This window comes from Lipotes vexillifer, unplaced genomic scaffold (assembly GCF_000442215.2).
Source record: "Lipotes vexillifer unplaced genomic scaffold, Lipotes_vexillifer_v1.1 scaffold434, whole genome shotgun sequence".
Taxonomy (NCBI): Eukaryota; Metazoa; Chordata; class Mammalia; order Artiodactyla; family Lipotidae; genus Lipotes; species Lipotes vexillifer.
This window is the reverse complement of record NW_006797498.1, coordinates 450,990-458,381: the sequence shown is the minus strand read 5'-3', so window position 1 is coordinate 458,381 and position 7,392 is coordinate 450,990.

The window sequence follows — 7,392 nt, the reverse complement described above, 5'->3', positions numbered from 1 at the left end:
CAGCAGGAAGGAGAATTGAGTTTGTGAGGACCAGGGACTGTCCCAGAGAGGAGCACAGCAGGATCCTGAAGACCTCAACAACCCCAACCCAATGGACAAAGCTCAGCTACCAGAAGGAAGAGAGCAGAATAATAATTAATGGAAAACAAGATCATATAGGTTTACAGATGGACTGCATTAGGAAGGGAGTGGGGCTAGCACTGCATTTTGAGGATTGCTACCCTGGTGCCCAAGATTTTTACTCCTAGTTCTTGAGATCTGGGTCTAATTGGAAGAAGACCTTGAGGGAAAAGAGTGTCAGTGTTATGGACTGAATATTTGTGTTCCTTCAAAATTCATATGTTGAGGATGGACCTAGAGATTATCTTACTAAGTGAAGTAAGAAAGGGAAGGAAAAATACTGTATGATATCACTTACATGTGGAATCTAGAATATGACACAAATGACCTTATTTACAAAGCAGAAATAGAAAACAGATTTGTAGTTGCCAAGGGGGAGGGGGATAGGAGGAAGATGGATTGGGAGTTTGGGATTAAGATGCAAACTATTATATATAGAATGGATAAACAACAAGGTCTCATTGTATAGCACAGGGAACTATATTCAATATCTTGTGGTAAACCATAATGGAAAAGAATATGAAAAAGAATATATATATCTATATATCTATATATCTATATATCTGAATCACTTTGCTGTACAGCAGAAATTAACACAACATTGTAAATCAACTATACTTCAGTAAAATAAATTTTAAAAATTCATATGTTGAAATTCTAACCTCCAATGTAGTAGTATTAGGTAGTGGAGCCTTTGGGAGGTAATTAGGTCATGAGGGTGGAGCCCTCATAAATGGTATAAGGGCACTTATAAAAGAGACGCCAGAGAGGTCTCTAGCCCTCTTTCTGCCATGTGAGGTTACAGCAAGAAGCTGGTGTATGTTCTGCTGTCAAGATTGGCTTGGGAAAGGGGTCTGGTTCTGGACTGCCTATAGGGAGAATTTGGAGAGTCACTTTCTCGAAATGGGACAAATGGAGCAAGGAAAATCACGCAGGAATTGAAATTTGAGGCTGGACCCTAGATTATTCTGTCTTTATTGACATTGATGAACCACCTATTTGAGGATTGATTCTCAATAATTCTATGAATTTTTCCCCCTGTATGTATCCATTACATAGCTTTCTCTCTTGACTATATGGTTGTGAGAGTTTTTGTTAATTGCTCAGTTGAAATAAAACTATGCTCTTTAAGGCACTCCTAATGTTTTTGTTTTGTTTTATAAAAATTGTATATTTATTTATGACTGTCCATATCTATCAAAGTGATTCTCTATGAGCCTAGTTCTCATTTTCACTTTTTCTTTTCCTCTTTATGCTCATTCTTCCTTCTGCACCCCTAATCAGAACGTCAGACAGTAAAATTTCACAGAGCGTACAAGGGGAGGAAAGTAGGTTTATTGAGCACATACTAGATGCTAGATACAATATCTTGGTGCATTTAATTATTTTAATATCTAATCCTCCAACAAAACTATAAAGTGGGCATTACTATTCTTATTTCACAAATGAGGAAACCAAGGCTGACAGAGGATATAATGAAAGGGACTTGGAAAGAAAGATAATTAAATTTCAAAGGCAAACTTGGTCTTTATGATCTAGAATTGAGTCAAGTGGTTAAGTAGGGAAGTTTCTCTATAGTACTGCCTTCACATTTTCTTTTTGGGACCAATTCTAATGTCTATCCTCCTTGTATCTTACCCAAGCACATAAGTAGTTCAAGCTTGAATTCAGTCCAAATTTACTTATGTCATATCCCATTCTCTAAGGTATGTCTTCCACTTGGCAAGATCAGAATGGAATAATCCAATAAATTTCTCTCTGCATCTACCCACGAGGTTCAGATGTTACAGGGGTACATCTGTGTATTTTCAGGGGGACTTCTTGAGACCCCTGAAAATGACAAGTGTGTGAATTTCAGGTATCATCATAAGCTGGATTATTCTGAGATTTGAGGCAGGAGTGAAGTCATGAAGACAGCAAGATTTTCAGAGTCATTAAAACATCCCATGCCCAGTGTGTTCAGTGGATACCTTGCTTCTCATGTCCTTGGCTTATATAGTGGACGTTGTCATCTTTACAATGCTTACACATACCTCATCTCATCAAAGCCCCACAAGGTAAAGAAGGGCATCTATTTTTAACTACATTTTACTGTTGAGGAGACCAAGGCTTCCACTGACATGGCAACTTGCTCACATCTCCTGACTTCAGGAAAAATTCCCTTCCTTAATTTCTTTAGTGAAACCAGCAGATGCTCAACATGAGTTGGAAAATGGATTGATTGAGTGTTTAAAAATTTTGTTGACTGGGCGCCTTCAAGATGGCAGAGGAGTAAGATGTGGAGATCACCTTCCTCCACACAAATACATCAAAACTACATCTACATGTGGAACAACTCCTACAGAACACCTATTGAATGCTGGAAGAAGACCTCAGACTTCCCAAAAGGCAAGAAACTCCCCAAGTACCTGGGTAGGGTAAAAGAAAAAAGGAAAAACAGAGACAAAAGAATATAGATGGGACCTGCACCTCTGGGAGGGAGCTGTGAAGGAGGAAGACTTTCCACAAACTAGGAAGCCCCTTCGCAGGCGGAGACTGCATGTGGTAGAGGGGGAAGCTTTGGAGCTGCAGAGGAGAGCACAGCAACAGGGGTGCACAGGGCAAAACAGAGAGATTACCTCAGAGAGGATGGGTGCCGACCAGCACTCACCAGCCTGAGAGGCTTGTATGCTCATCTGCTGGTGTCCTGTCCCTTTTTTAGTATAGTTTTCAGTGCTTATTATCATTGGTGGATTTGTTTTTTGGTTTGGTTGCTCTCTTCTTTCTTTCTCTCTTTCTTTTTTTTATTACTTTTTAAAATTTTTATAATTTTTGCCATTTTAATAACTTCATTTTATTTACTCTTTCTTTCTTTTCTTTCTTTCTTTCCTTCCTTCCTTTCTTTCTTTCTTTCTTTCTTTCTTTCTTTCTCTCTCTCTTTCTTTCTTTCTTATTTCTTTCTTTCCTCTCTTTCTTTTTTTCTCCCCTTTCTTCTGAGTTGTGTGGCTGACAGAGTCTTGCTGCTCTGGCCAGGTGTCAGGCCTGAGCCTCTGAGGTGGGAGAGCAGAATTTGGGACGTTGGTCCACCAGAGACCACACAGCCCCATGTACTATCAAATGGTGAAAGCCCTCCCAGAGATCTCATCTCAGTGCTAAGACCCAGCTCCACTCAATGACCAGCAAGCTACAGTGTTGGACACCCCATGCTAAACAACTAGCAAGACAGGAATACAATCCCACCCATTAGCAGAGAGGCTGCCTAAAATCATAATAAGTTCACAGACACCCCAAAACACATCACCAGACATAGTTCTGCACACGAGAAAGACAAGATCCAGCCTCAGCCACCAGAAAACAGGCACCAGTCCCCTCCAAAAGGAAGCCTACACAATCCACTGAACCAATCTTACCCACTAGGAGCAGACACCAAAAACAACGGGAACTATGAACCTGCAGCCTGTGAAAAGGAGACCCCAAACACAGTAAGTTAAGCAAAATGAGAAGACAGAGAAATATGCAGCAGATGAAGGAGCAAGGTAAAAACCCACCAGACCAAACAAATGAAGAGGAAATAGGCAGTCTACTTGAAAAATAATTCAGAGTAATAATAGTAAAGATGATCCAAAATCTTGGAAATAGAATGGAGAAAATACAAGAAACATATAACAAAGACCTAGAAGAACTAAAGAGAAAAAAAACAATGATGAGCAACACAATAAATGAAATAAAAAATTCTCCAGAAGGAATCAATAGCAGAGTAACTGAGACAGAAGAACGGATAAGTGACCTGGAAGATAAAATAGTGGAAATAACTACCACAGAGCAGAATAAAGAAAAGAATGAATAGAACTGAGGAGAATCTCAGAGACCTCTGGGACAACAGTAAATGTACCGACATCTGAATTATAGGGGTCCCAGAAGAAGAGCAAAAAAGGGGACTGAGAAATTATTTGAAGAGATTATAGTTGAAAACTTCCCTAATATGGGTAAGGAAATAGTCAATCAAGTCTAGGAAGCACAGAGAGTCCCATACAGGATAAATTCAAGGAGAAACATGCCAAGACACACATTAATCAAACTATCAAAAATTAAGTACAAAGAAAAAATATTAAAAGCAGCAAGGGAAAAACAACAAATAACATACAAGGGAATCCCCATAAGGTTAACAACTGACCTTTCAGCAGAAACTTTGCAAGCCAGGAGGGAGTGGCAGGACATATTTAAAGTGATGGAAGGGAAAAACCTACAAAGAAGATTATTCTACCCAGAAAGGATCTCATTCAGATTCGATGGAGAAATTGAAAACTTTACAGAGAAACAAGAGTTAAGAGAATTCAGCATCACCAAACCAGCTCTACAACAAATGCTAAAGGAATTTCTCTAGGCAGGAAACATAAGAGAAGGGAAGACTTACAATAACAAATGTAAAACAATTAAGAAAATGGTAATAGGAACATACATATCGATAATTACCTTAAATGTAAATGGATTAAATGTTCCCACCAAAAGACATAGACTGGCTGAATGGACACAAAAACAAGACCCACATATATGCTGTCTACAAGAGACCCACTTCAGACCTAGAGACACATACAGATTGAAAGTGAGGGGATGGAAAAAGATATTCCATGCAAATGGAAATCAGAAGAAAGGTGGAGGGGCTTCACTGGTGGCGCAGTTGTTGAGAATCTACCTGCTAATGCAGGGGACACAGGTTCAATCCCTGGTCTGGGAAGATCCCACATGCCGTGGAGCAACTGGGCCCATGAGCCACAGTTACTGAGCCTGCGCGTCTGGAGCCTGTGCTCTGCAACAACAGAGGCCGCGATAGAGGCCCGCACACCGCGATGAAGAGTGGCCCCCGCTTGCCACAACTAGAGAAAGCCCTCGCACAGAAATGAAGACCCAACACAGCCATAAATAAATAAATTTAAATCATATGGGCTTGGGCTTCCCTGGTGGCGCAGTGGTTGAGAGTCCGCCTGCCGATGCAGGGGACACGGGTTCGTGCCCTGGTCTGGGAGGATCCCACACGCCGCGGAGCGGCTGGGCCCGTGAGCCATGGCCGCTGAGCCTGCGCGTCCAGAGCCTGCGGGTCCAGAGCCTGTGCTCCGCAGCGGGAGAGGCCACAACAGTGAGAGGCCCGTGTATCGCAAAAAAAAAAAAAATCATATGGGCTTCTAAGAAGACCTCTGCTTAAAAAAAAAGAAAAAAAGAAATGTGGAGTAGCAATTCTCATATCAGAAAAAATAGACTTTAAAATAAAGACTATTGCAAAAGACAAGGACACTACATAATGATCAAGGGATCAATCCAAGAAGAAGATATAACAACTGTAAATATTAATGCACCCAACAGAGGAGCACCTCAATACATAAGGCAAATGCTAACAGCCATAAAAGAGGAAATTGACAGTAGCACAATAATAGTAGGGGACTTTAACATCCCACTTTCACCAATGGAGAGATCATCCAAAATGAAAATAAAATAAAAAGGAAACACAAGCTTTAAATGATACATTAAACAAGATGGACTTAATTGATATTTATGGGTGTCATGGAGGAGGCAGCAGTGTAGAAAGGGAGCAACTAGCCCAGGAGGCAGGGAACTGCATGAGGTTTTGTGAGAGCAATAGCCATAAGATATTAATAATATTAATAATAAAATAAGAAAAAAATTAGGGTTCAGAATGGAAACCCTAAAAATAGAAACCATAGTTCACTAAAATATCCTGGATCATGTATAATCCAGAAGTGCTACTTTATTTTGGACCTTACTCTCCTTCAGGAAAAACTTGCTTCTTTTAATTTACACTCAGCATCGTGGCACAGCAGTGGTAATTTCCCAGCATCCTCCTGTTCAATTTCTGCTGAGCACTGACTGTTGGGATGCTCTTGATGAGGTCTGTTATCATTTTGGCAGCTCAATAAGACTTCCATGAAAGAAGCAGAGAGTATGGCTTGGGACAAACACATCCCTGAGCTATTTTCTATTCATATGGACTACACAGCTTTTTTGGTAGAGAGCTAGACTGGTGTAAAGATTAATTGGTATATTAATAGAATATGCCTAAAAGTCATAACTGTGGTGCCAGGAAGCTAATAAGCTACATTTCGGAGTGGCATATTCTTCAGAAATCCCTTAGTGTTTCCCTCAAAACAAAAGATACACAAAGAGAGCTAGGGTTGGTGCTTGAGTATTAAAGGAGAAGCTTTTTGTGTTCTTTAAATTTATGGCCAAATGTTTCAGTGATATTTCAGGTACAATAATGTTGGGTAGAATACAACCTGGAAATCTCATGGTCATGCAACCACAAACATCTATGTTTCCTGCTCCTGAGTCTGCAGGTCAGCTGGGGTGGTTCTGCTTTAGGTTGCAAGTCAGGGGTTTCTTCCATGTGTCTTTCATTTTAAGATCAGGGGCTACAGTGGCATGTTTACAGCTCTGGTTAGACATGGAATACAATGATCACTAATTGGAGCAAGCCACATAGCCAAGCCCTTCCTCAGTGGGGATAGGAATTACACTACACAACAAGGCAGTGGGTGTGTAATTCAGAACCACAATGAAATCTCTACCACAACATTTAAAGTCGGTGATTTTCACATAAAAGTGGACAAATTTATAGAAAAATCTGGATTCTTAAATCTTAAATTTGATAGATTTTTCTTCTGAGCCTATATTTCCCTATTGGCAAAAATTAAGTGGACCCGAGTATAGCTTCCACCCTTCAGAAGAGATGTGCTCTTTCAGATAGCCAGGAACTCCACCACCCAGAATTGCCATTTGTCGACTCTCTTTACTCATCATTACCCTTCTAGTGTTTGGAGGCAATTCAATTTATGACCTGTTGTATTGCAGATGGGTCAAAATGCACAAAAATACCTCAAAATCCAACTGGAAAGTATCAAAAAACTACTAAAAAAAAGTGCAAATAAATTTCCAGGGGAGAACTCTGGGAAAGAGATTATTTTTGGCTAGTTGGCAAGTCATTAGGCTAGAAAGAGAGAACAATCTATGGAACTCTTTAATAAAGAGCAAAAATTGGAGTTGAGTCTCAAATCATGGGTAAAAAGTCTTATCCTTATAAGTGGCCTTCAGACACTAAAGAATATGCAAAATAAAAGCATGCCCTGGGTGTTAGTATAAGGGGCAATAATAAGCAAAAAGAGAAAATATAACTAATCTGTTTATCTTCACATAGTCATTTTTCTCTTACATAAAGGAGAATTAAGTTCTTTGGAGGAAGAGAGACTATGAAACTGTAGGAATAAAAGATAAAAACTAGTTAAA